Below are 14,016 nucleotides of genomic sequence, written 5' to 3'. Positions count from 1 at the left end.
CTTAAAAGCATAGCATGGGCGCTCCTCTGCCACCCGCCTGCGCTCCCCAATCCCTTGCCCGCTGCAACCACCAGGGCTGAGCCGCAGTCTGAGGGCCGGGCCCTGGCGTGGGCTCCATCAGATCCTGTAATTGGATCCGGGCGCTTTAGCCCTCACGTGACTGGGGGCCACTGCCTAACCCTGATTAGCAGTCTACAATCACCCGCCGCACAGCCTCCCCTGGGGTCAGGCGGCTTCTCCACGTCTTAAATAAGATTCAGCAACTGTCCTGTGTAGTATATTGGGGGTGCGTTTGAAACGGCATTTCCTAGGGGAGAAGAAAGAAAAACAGCACCCACAATCGAACAGCTTAGGAAATACAGAGAGAGATTGAGAGAGAGAGAGAAAGACAGAGAGATCTAGAAGCTCGGAGGGAACCCTGAGCCTGAGCCTGAACCTGAACCTGAACGCAGCACAGAGGTCTGGGGCCTGACCACCCCGGGAGGCAGGATCGCCTGAGGTCAGGAGTTTGAGACCAGCCTGGCCAAAATGACAAAACCCCATCTCTACTAAAAATACAAAAATTAGCTGGGTATGGTGGCACATGCCTGTACTCCCAGCTACTTGGGAGGCTGAGGCAAGAGAATCACTTGAACCCAGGAGGCAGAGGTTGCAGTTAGACGAGATCGTGCCACTGCACTCCAGCCTGGGTGACAGAGCCAGACTCTGTCTCAAAAGTAGTAGTAGTAGTAGTAGTAGTAATAATAATAATAATAATAAACGAAAGTAAATGGCTTCTAAAGGGAAGTTTTTAAATCTCAAATTAATTAAGTGGCACTCTGCATTTTCTAACCCACTTTCCAAAGGTGTTCCCTCCATGGACTCACAACCCCTTGTCCTGCCAGCATCACCTCCACAGGTCCATTTCCCAAAGCGTAGACTACCGGCCAGTGAGCACCTGCAAGATGGGCCCAGGCCCAGGGGCGCCACCACCGGGTTCACCGGTTCAGGTCCTGGCGTCGCTGCTCTCTAGCTGTGCAATCTTGGGCTAGCTGCTTCACCTCTCTGTGCGTCCAAGTCTTCGTCTCCATGATGGTGGGGACAGTGATACCCTCCTGTGTTGGTTTCCTGGGCTGCCATGACAAATGACAACAAACTGGGAGGCTCAAAACAACACACATCTATTGTCTCATAGATCTAGAGACCGGAAGCCCAGAAGCCCGGGTGGCAAGACCAGCTCCCTCCAAAGCTGCACGAGGGTCCCTGCCTCTGCCAGCACCAGCTGCCTCCAGGGGCTCCTCTCTGCGGCCGCATTGCTCTAGTTCCGCCTTCAGAGTCACATGGATGCCTGAAACTGAGTTTTTCACAAATCAGTGACACTCAAGGATGCATGAGTTAGGGAGAAGATGCCTGCATGGCCGGGCGCGGTGGCTCAAGCCTGTAATCCCAGCACTTTGGGAGGCCGAGACGGGCGGATCACGAGGTCAGGAGATCGAGACCATCCTGGCTAACACGGTGAAACCCCATCTCTACTAAAAATACAAAAAATTAGCCGGGCAAGGTGGCGGGCGCCTGTAGTCCCAGCTACTCTGGAGGCTGAGGCAGGAGAAAGGCGTAAACCCGGGAGGCGGAGCTTGTAGTGAGCTGAGATCCGGTCACTGCACTCCAGCCTGGGCGACAGAGCGAGACTCCGCCTCAGAAAAAAAAAAAAAAAGAAGATGCCTGCATAACCAAAGCCCAGGAGAACCGATGAGATGTTAATATTCCCACTTGTGAAAAGCAGAGACCAAGACTAGACAGGCTCATGAAGCCGCCCGGAGCCTCCCCGCCAGTCACCACGCAATGGAGACCAGGGTCCTGGCGGCCGCACCACTACCCCGTGCTTCCTAATGCATCTTTCACCTCTGGGGAAAAGGAGGCTCCGTTTCCCCATCTGTCATGTCCGTGACTGTGAGCCACAGAAGCCTTCTGCGGGAGAGGCTGGCAGGGAAGGGACGCAGTTGTCCTAGGCCCACACCGGAGCCCACATGGTTCCCTGTAAAAGGCTCTTCCTGACCAGCTCCTCACTAATGAAAAACTCGGCACAGGCGTTTGCTGTGTTTCTCTGTGGTTCTCACGCCTCTCCCCCTGCACACCGCTTTCCTGCTCTTTCTCTCCTTCTGTGATGCTGGAGCACGCTGGGTATGGCAGGGCGAACAGCTGCAGGACCACAGGCGCCCAGCCTGCAAAAATGTCCCAGCCCAGACAGGGCAGGCCCAGTGCCCCAAGGCAAACGCCCACCAGTGAGGCCGCCAGGTGTGGCTGGGACCAACGGAGGCAGGAGCCATTCTCTTCCCCATCCCCGTGGGGCCACAAAAATGCTGATGGTCACTCTGTGCAAAAGTCTCTCCCTCCTGCCCTGACCAGCTCACTTCGCACACCCTTTAGATAGCTCTGCTCATGAGAAAGGAAAAATAAATACACTGCAGAAGCATCTGCAAGAAATCTGGGCGCACAAACTTCAGAGGACCCGTTTCTGGGACTATTGGTATTATTCTACTAATTCCATTCACATGCTAATGATTGGTCTGTTTGGAGTTTAATAATAATAGCAGGAATCATGATAGCTAATGTCTGTTGAACCCTCACACTATACCAGGCCCTGTTCTAAATACTCTAGGCCAGTGAAGTCATTTAATCATCAAAACACCCCTTCTGCAGTCCCCATCTGAATGAAAATAAGGGCAATTTGCCAACCTTTATTGAGTGTCGGGAGATACTAAACACGCTTCCCCGGCGAACGCCGTCAATAACAATCTTTCGAGGAGAAGATGGATGCTGTTGTTACCTGTATTTTATGGATAAGAAAATAAAAGCCCAGGCCGGGCGCGGTGGCTCAAGCCTGTCATCCCAGCACTTTGGGAGGCCAAGACGGGCGGATCACGAGGTCAGGAGATCGAGACCATCCTGGCTAACACAGTGAAACCCTGTCTCTACTAAAAATACAAAAACTAGCCGGGCGAGGTGGCGGGCGCCTGTAGTCCCAGCTACTCGGGAGGCTGAGGCAGGAGAATGGCATAAACCGGGAGGCGGAGCTTGCAGTGAGCTGAGATCCGGCCACTGCACTCCAGCCGGGCGACAGAGCGAGACTCCGTCTCAAAAAAAAAAAGAAGAAGAAGAAGAAAATGAAAGCCCAGAGAGGTTCAGAAGAGAGCCTATGGTCACATAGCCAAAGTAGCAGAACAGAGATCTGAGCCTGCCAACCTAGCTCCAGAGTCTGCCCTGTGACTGTGGCTAATTCCACCACTGAAGGCTGCTTCCGAGGGACACGTTCACGGAGCAGCTCCCCGCAGAGATGCCATGGGGCACAAGCAGGTCCGCACGCCCCATGGCAGCGTGGCGTAGTGTCCAGGGACAGGCGCTCTGGCCAAAGTGCCCAGTAAATCTTGGCTGCTCCACTCATGAGCCATAATGATTTGGGCAAGTGACTTAACCGTTCCGGGTGTTGGTGCCTTTTGACAATGAAATGAGCTAGCTGGTGGGAAGCCTGCAGAACGGGTCTGGGGGTACAGTGAGGATTCAGCGAGGCCGGCTGTTGTTTTCATGGCTCCTGCTGTTGCCTCCAAACAGACTCATCACCAAAATTATCATGGAGGGATTCGGCAGCCGCCAGTGGTCCCAAATGCTGCAGGCTCATTCTGCAGATGAATGGAGAAAGGGCATTTCCCGCAGGCTCCGCCAGGTCTAGCTTGTGCCTCTGCGGAGAGACCGACCTGCCCCAGGTCTAGCCTGTGCCTCTGCGGAGAGACCGACCTGCCCCAGGTCTAGCCTGTGCCTCTGCGGAGAGACCGACCTGCCCCAGGTCTAGCCTGTGCCTCTGCGGAGAGACCGACCTGCCCCAGGTCTAGCCTGTGCCTCTGCGGAGAGACCGACCTGCCCCAGGTCTAGCCTGTGCCTCTGCGGAGAGACCGACCTGCCCCAGGTCTAGCCTGTGCCTCTGCGGAGAGACCGACCTGCCCCAGGTCTAGCCTGTGCCTCTGCGGAGAGACCGACCTACCCCAGGTCTAGCCTGTGCCTCTGTGGAGAGACCGACCTGCCCAGCCCTACCCCATGGAAGACAGAAAAATCCTAAATTAACTCTGCAAAATCCTGAAATGACCAAGAAAACATCAAGTAACTGAATATGTCCTCAAGGGACAAGATGCTCTTTCCTGTTCTTGAGCAGGGCCCGGGCTTGATAACTGAAGCAGGCCGGGTATAGACAGGACAGTGGCCCAGGGGACACCCAGGCCTGAGAGCGGGAACGGTGGTGGGGTCACAGAACAACCTGGGAAGATGCAGACACACTCAGCACTTCCAAATGCCAGCCGTGCCCGGCCGCAGATGCTGGCGTAGGTACCCAGAGGATTCGTGCCCTCATGAACGGGACCCACCTGAAGGGAGGCAGCCGGGAGGAGCAGGGAACAAGGTCCCGCCCACGCCCAGGAGTCCTCCCGTGGGGAGGGAGGGAGGCATAGCAAGAAACAGAACGGGGGATAGGACAAGAGGGGCAGATGGCTGCTGTCATGGCAGGCTTCTCAGAGGCGGTGACCTTTGAGCAGAGCCCTGAACAACATGATGAGTGAGTAGTTGGGAGAAGAGCCTTCCAGACAAAGACATGAAGGAGGAAGATCAGGCGGGCCTGTGGCTGTAGGGAGGCCCTTGTGCTTGCTGTAAGTGAGAATAAATGCAATCGGAAGCTTCCAAGAGTGTGCGTGGTCTGAGTCATTTCCCACAGGAGCCCTCTGGCTGCTGTGTGAGAGTAACCTGCAGACAGAGGTGGACACAGGAGGCCTGGGGGGGTCGCTGAGGCAGTGGCCCAGGGACGAGACCAGGGGTCTCTGGCCAAGGGGACCGAGGCGGCCAGAGCAAGAAGAACTCAGATTCAGGATGTGAAGGGAAAGTGGTGGATATTAGTGGATCAAATGTAGGGAACAGCTAGATAGAGGCTGGGAAGAAGACATGTTTGGCAAAGAAAATGCTTAGCCAAGAAAGCGGGTATTGAGAGAGAGGGAGAGAGACAGAGAGAGAGAAAGAGAGAGAGAGACTATACACATTACACATGACTGTATTTACAATAATCTCAGGCCTTTTAGAAAGTACTGATGCCTGTGGGTAATCATGTGGTCCATCCACACAGCGGAATATTGTTCAGCCATAAAAAGGGATGACGCTCTGACACATGCCACAACACGGGTGAACCTTGACCATGCTGTGCTGGGGGAAAGAAGCCGGGCACAGAGGAACATGTGTGGTATGATTCTGTTCACATAAGACGTCCACAGCAGGACATCTATAGACACAGCAGATTTGCAGTTGCCAGGGCTGGGTGGAGGGGAGAGAGGAGGCTGGCTGCTTAATGGGGTGTGGTTTCTTTTTGAGGTGATGAAAATGTTCTAACTTTCACGACAGTGATGGTTGCACAATTCTGAATATACTGACAACCCCTGGCTTGTACTTTAGATGGATAAATTGGATGGTAGGTAAGTTATATCTCAGTAAAGCTGTCTTAAAGCTGGGCACGGTGGCTCATGCCTATAATCCCAGCACTTCGGGAGGCTGAGGCAGGAGGATCACTTGAGTCCAGGAGTTTGAGACCAGCCTGGTCTCATAGCGAGACCTTGTCTCTACAAAATATAAAAAATTAGCCAGGCATGGTGACACACGCCTGCAGTCCCAGCTACTCAGGACGCTGAGGTGGGAGGATCACCTGAGCCTGTAGGTCGAGGCTGCAGTGAGCCAGGATTATGTCACTGCACTCCAGCCTGGGTGACAGAGTGAGACCCTGTCTCCAAAGAACAAATAAATGAAATAAAGCTGCTTTAAAAATACCATTATACCTGCGCCCCAACTCATTGCATCTTCTCTAAGAGGCTCGTGTGGGCCCTGGACACAGGTGTGTTCCGGAGCTCCCTGGGATTGCATCTGGTCCAGGACGGGCTCCACCCCAGCTTCTTTGGGATCTCGCAGGCCATGCAGTGCTGCAGTCCCAGCTCAGCTTCGTGATGAGGCAGATCGGGTTTGAAACTGGGCCCATCCCTCCCCAGCTGTGTGATCTTCAGAGTCCCTCCATCTCTCAAAAACTATTGTCTCCTCTGTAAAAATGGGTCTACAAGAGCAACAGGGCCTGCTGCAGAAGGGCTGTGTCACACATGTAACCGAGGAAGGCACCCAGCACGTGCCAGCCTCAGCAGTCCGATGCATTGCCGCATTTGAGCTGGAAAAGCTATTGACACAAGTTCCCATCTTTAATTCTCACGATCCAGAAGCCACGATGTGGGAGGCAGTCGCCAGGGCTGGTGGGCTTGGGGACAAGCGGGAAGGAAGCTGGGGAACTGTCTAGACAGAGGCACTAGCCCTCCCGGGACCCCACCTACCATTAGCTGCATCCACCCTTCCTTCAGAGACACTTATTGAGCCCCAGCCGGGTCTCAGCCGCTCTCTGGACACCAGGCTGAAGACACAGAACCCACACCGCAGCTGGGGCCGGGGCAGGTCTCTGGGCGTGACGCCCAACAGCAGAGCTCTAGCACCTGCGGCCCGCAGGGCAGCTCTAGGCTAAGGAGTCAACACGCAGCTCGAGCCCTCAGCCCCTGAACACGGAGCCCTTTACAGACCTGGAGCTGAGTCGAGGCATCGTTTCCCAAGATTCTGGGGCTCCCCTCTCAGGGAGAGGGAAGGAAGAGCCAGAAACAAGGCTGTTGCCCCCGTCCCAGTATCTCTGTCTAAGGCGGCGCAGGGGCAGCGTGATGGGGGCGTGTTTCTGGTCTCGGAAACCACGTCGGTCACAAGCATGAAGAATGCCTTGAGGAAAACCCTCCTTCCCACCCAAACCAGCGGCCGGTTCCTGACATTCCCATCGCAGGCACACACTGGGTGTGGCACCAGGAGTGTGTGATGCGAGGGACACACACCAGCGCACCCCAGGCCCCCTCAGGAGGCCCCTCCTGCCAAAATGGCCACATGGGCTTTCTTTTTGGTAGCACGGGGCAGAAGGGAGGCAGGGGAAGGAACGCGGGAAGAGGCATAGGAGGCGCAGGGGGAGCCTTCCAGCCAAAGGGACACCATGACCAACGCCGCACGAACGGAAATGACAAAGCACACCACCGCCCCACGGTTTCCGGGTTTCCCTGGGACCTCACAGGCAACACTGAGGGTCTCCAGGAGAGGGGTTGGCTGCAGCCCCTGTGATCCCAGCCGCTCCAGAAACACCCAAGGAGCTCTTTCTGCACACGCCGATGAGAATCAAAGCCACCGAGCAGCTCGCACATCCATTCCTCCCTCCGCCCTAGGGGCCTGAACCCCTCTCCCAGGTGTCTGCACCTCTGGCTCCTTCTCAGGGTCCTGTCTCAGTTTCCACGCCACCTCCTCTTGAAGCCCTCCCAGATCACCCAGGCACGGCCTCTAACGTCAGCCGTTGGAACCCTCTGCTGCGCACTCCATCAGGCTGGCTGTCTCTGGTGTAGCGATTATTCATTCACTTGCCCATTGTCTCACACACGCACACACATACGCACACATACACACGTGCACATGCACACACACACATACACACGCACACACACGCGCACATACACACATACACACGTGCACACGCACACACACACATACACATACACACGTGCACACGCACACACACACGAGCATCCTATCCCCATGAGGGCAGCACCCTCCTCTAGCTTGCTCACTGCTCACCTAAAATGGGAGTCGGTATTTAGCAGGTGCTTCAAGGTTTGCTGAATGAATGGGTCATGCCCCACCTTCCTGCGGCCCACACAGATAAAGAAGTGGCAGGCGCTGTACCTCCCCTGCCCCAGGCTCAGCGCCAACAGGAAGGACCTGTCCACGCAGCCAGGCCAAGGAGAGAGCCCCCCCATCTCCCACACTGGGTCTTTCCAGCAAGTGCTTATTCAGCACCTACTAACAACAGACCACAAAACACCAACAAATGAGAATATCCCAGAAGGACGTCTTCAGGCCTCCCTGCTCTACCTGCTACTTCACAAGCCCCACTGCTCCTAATCCTCACAGACCCCACACTTCACACATATGTCCCCACGGAGCCCCGATGGCCACCCCCCTTTCTTGTGTAGGTGAGCATTAGGAAGAGGCTATCTGACCAGGCACAGTGGCTCATGCCTGTAATCCTAGCATTTTGGGAGGCCAAGGAGGGCAAATCGCCTGAGGTCAGAAGTTCGAGACCAGCCTGGTCAACATGGCGAAACCCCATCTCTATTAAAAATACAAAAATTAGCCAGGCATGGTGGCGCACGCCTGTAATCCTAGCTACTTGGGAGGCTGAGGCAGGAGAATCACTTGAGCCTAGGAGGCAGAGGCTGCAGTGAGCCGAGATCATGTGACTGCACTCCAGCCTGGGTGACAGAGACTCTGTCTCAAAAGAAAGAAAAAAGAAGCTATCCAGCCTCTCACAAATCCAGGGAAGCCCCAACTTCCTCCATTTTCTGAGGCTCCCGGTCCAGGTAAAAATTAAGACATGTCTATTACCCTTTTCACGTTTTGCTGGATTCCATTTTCTAATTTACTAATATTTGACTTAGAATGTGGTTTCTGTGACCATGAGGGTTTGGCCAGTATATGTTCTTCCTTTCGATGTCCTCACTAGGGTTTTGTATCAAGATTATTCTGGGCTTTTAAAACGAGTGTGCTGTTTTTTGTGTGTTTTTTTTCTCCATTTTTTGAAGATGCTATTTGGAGAAATTTACTTAGGACGTCATTTGGACTTAAAGTTTATATTGTGTGAAGGTTTATCATTACAGATACATTTGCTTCTCATACTTATGAAAATAACCACGAGAAAGTTAAAATAGATTTAGATCAAATGTTACTTTTCAGGGACCCACCTCATAAATTAACACTTTTAACCCCACAAGCCCTAGTACAGTATGACTGGCTTGTTCAAAGATAAATGCAGTCACGCCTTGCTTAACAACAGGAATGCGTTCGGAGAAATGCCTCATCAGGTGATTTCGTCACTGAGCGCACCTCATACGCAGTGTGCCTGCACACACACCCAGGCGGCACAGCCTCCTCCATGCCCTGGCTCGATGGGCAAGCCCATTACTCCTGGTTTCACAGCTATGCAGCCCGTGACTATACTGAGTCCCCACTGCCGCACAATGGTGAGTACTTGTGCATCTAATCATAGAAGAGAGGCAGCAGAAGTAAGATCTAAAAGCTAAAGCATGGTGCACCTGCATAGGGCACTTAGCATGAATGGAACTTGTGGGACTGGAAGTGGCTCTGGGTGGATGACTGAGTGAGTGAGGAGTGGATATGAGGCCCAGGCATTCCCGTACATGTCTGTAGACCCTATAAAGGCTGCACACTTAGACTATGCTAAATTTATACAAAAATATTATTCTTTCTTCCATAACTGCCCTCAGCTTACTTCGTTGCCTTATACAATTCTTAATTTTTTACCTGTTGGACTCTTTTGTAATAATACTTCGCTTAAAACACACAGTGTACAGCTGTACAAAAATAGTTTCTTATATCCTCATCTATTCACTTTTCCCTATTTGATTCTCTCTGCTTGTTTGCTTTTTAAACTTTGTTGTTAAAAGCTAAGACACAAACACACACATTTGCCTAGGCCTCCCCGGGGCCAGCATCGTAACATCACCGCCTTCCACCTGCACGTTCCTGTCCCACTGGGAGGTTTCCAGGGCAATAACGCACGGGGTGCGGTCGCCTCCCACGATGGCCGTGCCTGCTTCCGGATCCCTCCTGAAGGACTTGCTGAAGGCTGTTCCACAGCTCACTTTTGTTTAGTAAGTAGAAGAATACATTCTAAAATCATGATAAAAGTTACAGTAAATCCATAAGCCAGTATCACAGTCATTTATTATCATCAAGTATCATGTCTGTGCATGACCGTATGTGCTGGACGTTCACATGCCAGGCAGTACGGTGGGCTCACCCACACCATCGTCACTCAACACGTGAGAGTAAAGCTTCAAGCTGAGCTGCTGCAACAGCCACACTGGGATAGGGATCTTTCAGGTCTGTTCTAATCGCACATGGCCACCACAGTATGCGTGGTCTTCCTTGACTGAAATGCCGTCATCCAGGGCGTGACCTGGGAGATTTTCTTCAAGGAAAGATGGATCCACACAGGAGCGTGGCCCAGTGGTGGACACAAGGAGGGGAGGGTCAGAGAGAGAGACTGAGAGAGGGAGAGGAGGAGCAAGGGAGGGAGGGAGGGAAGGAGAGAGAGAGAAAGGGAAGGAAAAAACAAAGAGGGAGAGAAAAGGAGAGAAAGGGAAGAAGGGATAGAGACTGAAAGAAAAGAACAAAAGAGTGAGAGAAGGAAGGAAGGAAAGAAGGAAGGAAGGAAAGAAGGAAGGAAGGAAGGAAAGGAGGGAGGGAGGGAAGGAGGAGGGAAGGAGGAGGGAAGGAGGAGGAAGGAGGAGGGAAGGAGGAGGGAAGGAGGAGGGAAGGAGGAGGGAAGGAGGAGGGAGGGAGGACTGAGGAGTATGGTTCAGGGAAACCTTTGCACCCAAGGTTGGTGGCACCAGCATCACCAACAAGAGACACAGGTGCCCTCAGCTGGTTGCAGGCCTCCTCCCACCCCACAGGTGACCAGTCAGCTTTTCAAATGGGTGAAAGTCAAAAGAGAAACTGAGGAAAGAAGCCATGCACTACCACTATCTACAAGGGATGAGGCAAGTGAAGAACAGAGTTTTCTGGAATCAGCAGCTCTAGTTGATCAACAACAGACCAGCACAGCCGACCCGGTTCTCCCCCAGGTTCCCCACACCACACAGATTCCAAACCTTCAGGCAGACGTGGGAAACACGGAAACATTCAGCCATCGAGTATCCGCCCACCTGGGACAGATGCTCACTGCTGTGCCCTAAGGAGACTCCTGGACACAAAGGAAGTTCCCGGGCGGGCGAGGCCCTCTGGTCCCTGAGGTTTAGCGCTCGCGGGTCTAGACCAACCTATGAGGTGCACTCGGCTTCAGGTATGACCTCAGCCAAAGGCCAGCAGAGAGCTGAGGGCATGTCCCAGAGGTGCGTAAAGCACCCCTGGTCACGCTGTATTCAAGGATTCTCAAAGTGAAGTCCCTGGATGCCTCCACCTCCCCTGGGACTGTGTGGGAATGCAGATTCCCGGCCCCGCCCCAGGCCTGCTGGATCAGAGGATCTGAGACTTGTAGCCCCTTAACCTACCCGCTAGGATGCCAGCGCTCACCAACGTGTGAGAATCACTGCTCCAATTAAAACTTCAACCGGACTCCAAAAATACAAATGTGGCAGGGGGTGGATTTGAAATGGAAAGTGAAGCAAGCTCAGGGAAGAGCCAGGTCCTGCCTCTCCTCCCGCCCCGAGTACATGCTGGTCTCTTCCAGGCGCCAACAGCGCAAGGGACCAAAGAGATGAAACTGAAAGCCACAGTGTAGGGCCCACCTTGTCTTTTCATCTTCATGGCTAGGAGCTCTCAGTCCGGCTGCGCGCTGGCCTCACCTGGGAAGCTTCCGCACCACGCACGCCCACCCCCGGACTCTGCAGGCTTGGGTTTCTCTGCCGGGCTTGCAGCATGGGGGAGGCCAGCTGCTATGCCCCGGGAAGGGCTGCGTGGCGCCTGCCTCCTGAGTGGGGAGCGGCCCCCACAGCGCCAGCATCTTCCTGTCTCCCGGGCACGTGGGCAGTGCCACCCTCTCCCTGACCCAGTTTGCCATCCTCTCGGAAGGGGCATGGGGAATAGCGGCCGCCAGCGCCTTCCCTGAAACAACCTGGAAGGCTCCACGCTGGGCCCGGCAGCTGCCATATGGCCAGGGCACAGCCCTCGACCCCACTCACGCCCCACCACCCCCCACTGCAGAAGGGGCGCCCGCCTGCCTTCCCTTCACCACGCCCCCCCGAGGAACCTCCGGAGTCGGTCAGACCCTGCCCATCCCACTGGGAGCTTGGGATCATGTCTCGCACAACAAGCCAAGACCCCACAGCCCAGCGGGGGCTGAGTCTGAAGCTAATCCCGGGACAGCCCAGCAAGGCTGGGAGGGAGCCAGGGAGGGGCCATGTGCATGGGGGAGGTGGTGATTTTTAGAGCCTTCCCCCACTGTTCCCCTTAGAAAATGAGTGAGTGAGCCTGCACACCAGCTCCCCTCCCCTGCCCGCTCCTGCTCGGAGCCCGACAAGGCTGCCAGCAGCCTGGCCTGCCACAGGGCCCGGGAGCCCAGACATCTCCTCTTCCCACCGATCTTCCATTTTCAGAGGGAGCTGCTCTCTCTCCTCTCAGGCCTGCTCCATCTGTGACATTTCTCCTTCCCTGGATGAAGTGGGGTTTTCGCCCTCGTGAGCAGAGTCTCCTTCAGGGCACCTCCGTGAGAGAAATACAGGGCTGGACAGGGCCCCCTTCCCTCCCTCCTCGCTCACCCTAAGCACCTGCAGGGACCCAGCGGCCACGCAGGCATGGAGCCAGCACCCCTGCCTCCCCTGGGGCTAGTGACCAGGCTGGGAGGTGAAGCAGTCCTCCCGCCCTCCCTCCAGCCAGCCCTGACCCCGGCCTCAGCCAGCCGTCCCGACTCAGCCAGCGTGCACTCCCCGGGGACAGGAGGGAGGCTGCTTCCACCGAGGCCTCTGCTGACAGATGTCCGGGCCCCCACCTGGACCTACCCAGACCTAAGCTCCTGGGCAGGTGGTCCCGTACACCCTGCCTTTCCCAGTGAAATACGGTTTCCACTAGGAGAGTCTGCCCCCAGCCAGCAGCCCGCACACACTGGTCACACAGACACACGCACGCACACACTTTGCCAGGGAACATCTGTTTTGACAAACACATTATTCAAGTCAGTCCACGGGACGTGAATTGACAGATTCCTGGGTGCAGCCTGCTGGCTTTGTGCATTTGCACCTGAGCCGAGCTGGGGACTCTGATGTGTTTGTCCCACAGCCCCTTCCCCACTCCACCCCGCCCCCAAGAAGACAAGTCCAGGCCTGAGCCGCTGCTGTCTGAGACGCCCAGGGCGCACTCCCTAGGCGAACGGGACTGTGTCCATCGGGTGCCAAACTTTGCCTGGAGGGGCTTTTCTGAAACGCCTGGGGTGGGGGCCATGACAGAGCCACAGCACCCCTGCAGCTGACACCCGGCACCCAGGAAGAAGTCGGTCAGCCCTTCCCTTCCGAGACGATCCTGAATTCCAGGCAGCACCAAGATGCCAGCAGGGCGAGCCGCTGCTCCCCGCACCCAGCGTCCCTGGACCCCACGCTGAAGGGCATTCTCCATCCGCTGCAAAATAAACTTTGTCTGGGCAAAGAGTTTCCAGCTAACCCCCTGTGATCATCGCCGCTGCAGCTCAGGTGTAGAAAGGCGAGGGGAGACGGGAAGCTATTTTTAGGAGAAAAAAAATAAATCTCAGCCTACCTTTAGAAGCGAGCTGTGCCAAGCCTCCGGAGGTTCACCCGGAGACAACTGCAGTGTACTGTGTCAGATTACAAACTGGGGGCGAGAGGGAGGGAGGGAGGAGGGGGAGAGGGAGAGAGGGAGGGAGGGAGGAGGGGGGGAGAGGGAGAGAGGGATGGAGGGAGCAGCAGAGGGAGAGACAGTTAGCGAGAGGCAGGCAGAGGCGGCGCCCAGTCAACATTGCAGGGCATTGGTGTGTCTGCACTGCTTGCGTTCAGCTAGACATGATTCATTAGTTTTCTGCAGGCAGGCAAGCAGGTCGAGCGGGAGGGAGAGAGAGCGAGAGAGAGAGAGAGAGAGAGAGAGGATCATCCGCCATGCAGCAGTAACCAGAGCCTATGAAACGTCAGTGTTTGAACGCACGCACACACACATGCACACAAATACACATGCACACACACGTGCACGCACACACACACACACCAAGATGGCTATACCCCTCACTGCCAGTTTCTCTTTCACAGAGATGTGGTGAAAAGCTCGGACAGAGATGGAGGCAAACAGCTCTCAGCCACACAAGGCTTGAGGTTGGTGCTTTTCCCTCAATCCCTGGGAAAACAGCACAAGATCTTCCCTGCAGGAGGCCGGGGG

At 55.0% G+C, this 14,016-nt stretch overlaps 1 protein-coding gene across 3 annotated transcripts in view; it reads right to left on the bottom strand.

The window, feature by feature from the left end:
* RIMBP2 (RIMS binding protein 2) overlaps positions 1-13,527 on the bottom strand; it is a 332,648-nt gene extending 319,121 nt beyond the window's left edge. For 2 of the 3 annotated variants that reach the window (XM_033220104.1, XM_033220103.1), the window contains exon 1: positions 13,387-13,526. The gene's annotated coding sequence lies outside the window, so the exon portion shown is untranslated. Of the gene's footprint in view, positions 1-13,386 lie in introns of all 3 variants that reach the window. The other variant, XM_033220100.1, reaches the window with a different exon arrangement.
* Between the last annotated feature and the right edge of the window lie 489 nt (positions 13,528-14,016).

This window comes from Trachypithecus francoisi, unplaced genomic scaffold, assembly GCF_009764315.1.
Source record: "Trachypithecus francoisi isolate TF-2019V2 unplaced genomic scaffold, Tfra_2.0 Lachesis_group11, whole genome shotgun sequence".
NCBI classification, from domain to species: Eukaryota; Metazoa; Chordata; class Mammalia; order Primates; family Cercopithecidae; genus Trachypithecus; species Trachypithecus francoisi.
This window is presented reverse-complemented; position numbering and strand designations above follow the sequence as displayed.